The sequence below is a fragment of the Lonchura striata genome, unplaced genomic scaffold (genome assembly GCF_046129695.1).
Source record: "Lonchura striata isolate bLonStr1 unplaced genomic scaffold, bLonStr1.mat Scaffold_116, whole genome shotgun sequence".
Taxonomy (NCBI): Eukaryota; Metazoa; Chordata; class Aves; order Passeriformes; family Estrildidae; genus Lonchura; species Lonchura striata.
Window position 1 is genome coordinate 553,464 of NW_027461084.1, and position 5,801 is coordinate 559,264.

Sequence of the window (5,801 nt, forward strand, 5' to 3'; positions counted from 1 at the left end):
CAGATTCTGCTTTTTCCGAAGGTGTATCAAAGTGTGCCGGCAAAAGGACTGTTTTCTCCAGGGGAAAGCTTTCTCTCAATGACCATCAATGCATGTATGTGTTTTAATCATGTAACCAGGTGGATTAAGAAAAGCCAACACCTGTAGCAGATTTCTGTTGGATCTGTGTCTGTGAGAAGTGGGCTGTGTGCTGGAGAGGGAGAGACCAAGAGACGCTGTTGGAGAGTGGCAACAGCAGCAGGTGCGAGCTGTTAAGTTGATGAGGAGGAGGGGCGTGTCCTGCCGGGGGGAGGTTATTTAAGGGTGAGGCTTTGCCTCAGCCGGGTTTTGCACAGAGCTGCTGGAGAAGAGGAGTTTGTGGGGGGCTCGCGGGGCTGTCTCCTGGAAGGACGGTGGGCGCTTTGGACAGGGTCCGGGGGATCACCTGGATACACACTTGGATACGTGGAGCATTGCTCAAAGGAGGAGCCCAGGGACAAACCTTTGTGCCGAGAAGCAGCAGCCAAGCAGGTGAGCCGGTGCTGTGCCTTTATAGCGGGGACTTTTCTCCTTTCCCTTTGAAATTTCGTCATCCTGGGGTTGAATTGGAGGGGGCAGTCCTGTGGTCCCACCTTTTAAGGGGTTTGGATTGAGGTAAAATTCTCCCTTTTGCCATCATTTGAGGAAAGCTGCTTCTTTTCTTCTCTTCTAGGGGACACGATTGAAGGGAAGCCTACATTTCTTTTCCCTTGTTAGGGTGAGGTGAGCGCCGGAGCGTGGCATCAGTGTCGGGGCTTCAGAGGAAGGGAGCTGCAGCCGTGGCAGCGCTGGCAGGGCGGGGATCGGGCTGTGCCGCTGCATTCGGGGCGCTTCTTCTGCCCCCGGCCCGGCAGCAAAGGGTCCGGCGCGGAGCCCTGCCGGAAGTGCCGGGGCTGGCCGGGGCGGAAGGGGAGCTGGGCGCGGCTGGGCTGCCGCGGGCCCGCCGGAGCCGCGCCGGTGCGAGCCGTGCGGAGCCGAGCGGAGCTTTGGCCGGGCCGGCGGGCGGGGGAGGCGGCGCGGGCGCCGCGCCGGTGCCGCCGCTCCGTCCGCTCCGGGCGCGGGGCTCGGGCGCCGCCGGGGCCCCCCGGGCCCGGTGCCGGCCCCGCCGGGCCGGGGGCAGCGGGCGGGGGTCTCCTGGCCTGGCGCCGCCTCTTCCTGCCGGAGGAGCCGCTTTCCTGCCGGAGCCACGCTGCGCCCGGGGCCGGGAGCGCGGCTTCGCATCTTCCAGCCTCCCTCGCTGCGGTGTTTCTTTAGGGTCTCATCAATGTGTTTTAAGGATTTTGGGGCTATTTTTAGAGCTCTTCTAGGAATATTTAGAGATATTTTTTAAACGTTCTTTGGGGGTTTTTAGGGGTGTTTTAGGGGCTTTTTAAAGTAGAGTATTTTTATTGTATTTTAAGGGCATTCTGAGGCTATTTTCATGTTTTTGTCGGGGTTTTAAGACATTTTGAAGATGAGGGTTTTTTTAGGGCATTTTTGTGGGTTTTTTAGGGTCTTTTCATGGCATAGAGGCTGAGGGACAGCTTGAGGGTGACAGAGGCTGGGAGCTGAGGGAGGAACAGGGGAGGGGACAGTGGGTGACACAGAGAGATGCTGAGGGGGGCAGGGGCAGCTGGAGGGTGACACAGAGAAGCTGGGGGCTGAGGAGCAGAGGAGAGGGGGCTTGAGGGGCAAAGGGGGGTTCGAGGGTGACAGCCAGAGCCTGAGGGCTGGGGGGCTGAGGGAGGGGTCAGGGGTGAAGGGAGAGGGTCTGAGGGCTGGACAGTCCAGTGGGGATCAGGGCTACAGCGTACAGCTTAGGAGGCAAGTTAGGGTACAGGTGCAGCACCCCTCACCCAGCCCTAACCTCACCCTAAGCAGCCTTTTCCCTTTTCACCCCTAACAACAGCAGCACAGCACAGCAAGCCTGACAGCGAGACCACACCGGAAGCCTCCCAGTGGGACAGGGCAGCGACCCTCGCACCAGGACAACGCCAGAACCCTCAGAGGACAACAGGACCCGCTGCGAAAAGGTAGGGATGACATCTGTGGGCTAGAGGGCAACAGGAAGGGGTTTGGAGGCAGAGCAGGCTTCCTTGAGTGTTTTTTTTTGCAGGGCTATTAGGGGATTTTTGAAGGCTTTCTCTGGCATCTTTTAGAGAATTGTTATACCTTCCTAATGGCTATTTTAGAATTCCTTGGTGTATTTTTAGGGTCAGGATGAGGGCGAGACAGGATGCCCACTGAAAATGTGGAGCATTACTGGAATGCTTTGGGAAGGTGCCAGTGGAGGGCCAGTGGGTAAGGTGCCATGATGCTGGTCTGAAGGTTGTGAATTCTGAGCAAAGCAAAGTGGTTGTGGTTAGGGTTATATGGTGGCAGATTTCCCAAGGAGAAATCCAGCACAGAAAAAATCAAGCCGAATCTTTGTACTGTCAGATTAAAACAGGTATTCGGCATGAAAAAAAATCCCTGAGTACTTGGGGGTGGGAGATGCAAGATGAGGGAAATCCAGTGAGGATTTGACATTGAGGAAGCAAAAGGAAACGTGGGACCTGAAAACCAAGGAGATCGCAGGGCCCTGCCAATGAATGAGGGATATCTACATAGTGAAAGCAAATTCAGAAGCCCAGATTCCTGATGTCAGTTTGTAGGGCTCCCTTTGGTCTATCAGGGCAGCACAAGTTTAAGATGGGGAGAATTTCGGTCTGGGCTCCATCCTTCGATATAAGGATTCTTTGCAGTCAGGGCCCAGCCCAAGGCCAGGGGCCCCTGGGCACATCCTTTTTCCATTTTCCCTGGGAAAGAAAACTCAGCAGTCCAGGTTCCTGATGTCAGTTTGTAGGGCTCCCTTGGGTCTATCAGGGCAGCACAAGTTTGAGGTGGGGACAACTTCGGTGTGGGGTCCATCCTTCGATATAAGGATTCTTTGCAGTCAGGGCCAGGGAACCCTGGGCACATCCTTTTTCCATTTTCCCTGGGAAAGAAAACTCAGCAGTCCAGGTTCCTGATGTCAGTTTGTAGGGCTCCCTTGGGTCTATCAGGGCAGCACAAGTTTGGGGTGGGGACAACTTCGGTGTGGGGTCCATCCTTCGATATAAGGATTTTTTGCAGTCAGGGCCAGGGGCCCCTGGGCACCTCCTTTTTCCATTTTCCCTGGGAAAGAAAACTCAGCAGTCCAGGTTCCTGATGTCAGTTTGTAGGGCTCCCTTGGGTCTATCAGGGCAGCACAAGTTTGAGGTGGGGACAACTTCGGTGTGGAGTCCATCCTTCGATATAAGGATTCTTTGCAGTCAGGGCCAGGGGCCCCTGGGCACATCCTTTTTCCATTTTCCCTGGGAAAGAAAACTCAGCAGTCCAGGTTCCTGATGTCAGTTTGTAGGGCTGCCTTGGGTCTATCAGGGCAGCACAAGTTTGAGGTGGGGACAACTTCGGTGTGGGGTCCATCCTTCGATATAAGGATTTTTTGCAGTCAGGGCCAGGGGCCCCTGGGCACATCCTTTTTCCATTTTCCCTGGGAAAGAAAACTCAGCAGTCCAGGTTCCTGATGTCAGTTTGTAGGGCTCCCTTGGGTCTATCAGGGCAGCACAAGTTTGAGGTGGGGACAACTTCGGTGTGGGGTCCATCCTTCGATATAAGGATTTTTTGCAGTCAGGGCCAGGGGCCCCTGGGCACATCCTTTTTCCATTTTCCCTGGGAAAGAAAACTCAGCAGTCCAGGTTCCTGATGTCAGTTTGTAGGGCTCCCTTGGGTCTATCAGGGCAGCACAAGTTTGAGGTGGGGACAACTTTGGTGTGGGGTCCATCCTTCGATATAAGGATTCTTTGCAGTCAGGGCCAGGGGCCCCTGGGCACATCCTTTTTCCATTTTCCCTGGGAAAGAAAACTCAGCAATCCAGGTTCCTGATGTCAGTTTGTAGGGCTCCCTTGGGTCTATCAGGGCAGCACAAGTTTGAGGTGGGGACAACTTCGGTGTGGGGTCCATCCTTCGTTATAAGGATTCTTTGCAGTCAGGGCCAGGGGCCCCTGGGCACATCCTTTTTCCATTTTCCCTGGGAAAGAAAACTCAGCAGTCCAGGTTCCTGATGTCAGTTTGTAGGGCTCCCTTGGGTCTATCAGGGCAGCACAAGTTTGAGGTGGGGACAACTTCGGTGTGGGGTCCATCCTTCGATATAAGGATTCTTTGCAGTCAGGGCCAGGGTCCCCTGGGCACATCCTTTGGCCATTTTCCCTGGGAAAGAAAACTCAGCAGTCCAGGTTCCTGATGTCAGTTTGTAGGGCTCCCTTGGGTCTATCAGGGCAGCACAAGTTTGAGGTGGGGACAACATCGGTGTGGGGTCCATCCTTCGATATAAGGATTCTTTGCAGAAAGGGCCAGGGGCCCCTGGGCACATCCTTTTTCCATTTTCCCTGGGAAAGAAAACTCAGCAGTCCAGGTTCCTGATGTCAGTTTGTAGGGCTCCCTTGGGTCTATCAGGGCAGCACAAGTTTGAGGTGATGACAACTTCGGTGTGGGGTCCATCCTTCGTTATAAGGATTTATTGCAGTCAGGGCCAGGGGCCCCTGGGCACATCCTTTTTCCATTATCCCTGGGAAAGAAAACTCAGCAGTCCAGGTTCCTGATGTCAGTTTGTAGGGCTCCCTTGGGTCTATCAGGGCAGCACAAGTTTGAGGTGGGGACATCTTCGGTGTGGGGTCCATCCTTCGATATAAGGATTCTTTGCAGTCAGGGCCAGGGGCCCCCGGGCACATCCTTTTTCCATTTTCCCTGGGAAAGAAAACTCAGCAGTCCAGGTTCCTGATGTCAGTTTGTAGGGCTCCCTTGGGTCTATCAGGGCAGCACAAGTTTGAGGTGGGGACAACTTCGGTGTGGGGTCCATTCTTCGATATAAGAATTTTCGGCAGTCAGGGCCAGGGTTCCCTGGGCACATCCTTTTTCCATTTTCCCTGGGAAAGAAAACTCAGCAGTCCAGGTTCCTGATGTCAGTTTGTAGGGCTCCCTTGGGTCTATCAGGGCAGCACAAGTTTGAGGTGGGGACAACTTCGGTGTGGGGTCCATCCTTCAATATAAGGATTCTTTGCAGTGAGGCCCCAGCCCAGGGCCAGGGGCCCCTGGGCACATCCTTTTTCCATTTTCCCTGGGAAAGAAAACTCAGCAGTCCAGGTTCCTGATGTCAGTTTGTAGGGTTCCCTTGGGTCAATCAGGGCAGCACAAGTTTGAGGTGGGGACATCTTCGGTGTGGGGTCCATCCTTCGATATAAGGATTCTTTGCAGTCAGGGCCAGGGGCCCCTGGGCACATCCTTTTTCCATTTTCCCTGGGAAAGAAAACTCAGCAGTCCAGGTTCCTGATGTCAGTTTGTAGGGCTCCCTTGGGTCTATCAGGGCAGCACAAGTTTGAGGTGGGGACAACTTCGGTGTGGGGTCCATCCTTCGATATAAGGATTCTTTGCAGTGAGGCCCCAGCCCATGTCCAGGGGCCCCTGGGCACATCCTTTTTCCATTTTCCCTGGGAAAGAAAACTCAGCAATCCAGGTTCCTGATGTCAGTTTGTAGGGCTCCCTTGGGTCTATCAGGGCAGCACAAGTTTGAGGTGGGGACAACTTCGGTGTGGGGTCCATCCTTCGTTATAAGGATTCTTTGCAGTCAGGGCCAGGGGCCCCTGGGCACATCCTTTTTCCATTTTCCCTGGGAAAGAAAACTCAGCAGTCCAGGTTCCTGATGTCAGTTTGTAGGGCTCCCTTGGGTCTATCAGGGCAGCACAAGTTTGAGGTGGGGACAACTTCGGTGTGGGCTCCATCCTTCG

The 5,801-nt window shown here is 54.5% G+C and overlaps 1 long non-coding RNA gene across 1 annotated transcript; it reads left to right on the top strand.

Moving 5' to 3' along the window:
* Window positions 1-325: 325 nt before the first annotated feature.
* Window positions 326-2,358, top strand: LOC144248418 (uncharacterized). Its single transcript, XR_013341728.1, has 3 exons — window positions 326-510; window positions 692-741; window positions 1,907-2,358. It is a non-coding gene; the product is annotated as an uncharacterized LOC144248418 (long non-coding RNA).
* Window positions 2,359-5,801: the final 3,443 nt, after the last annotated feature.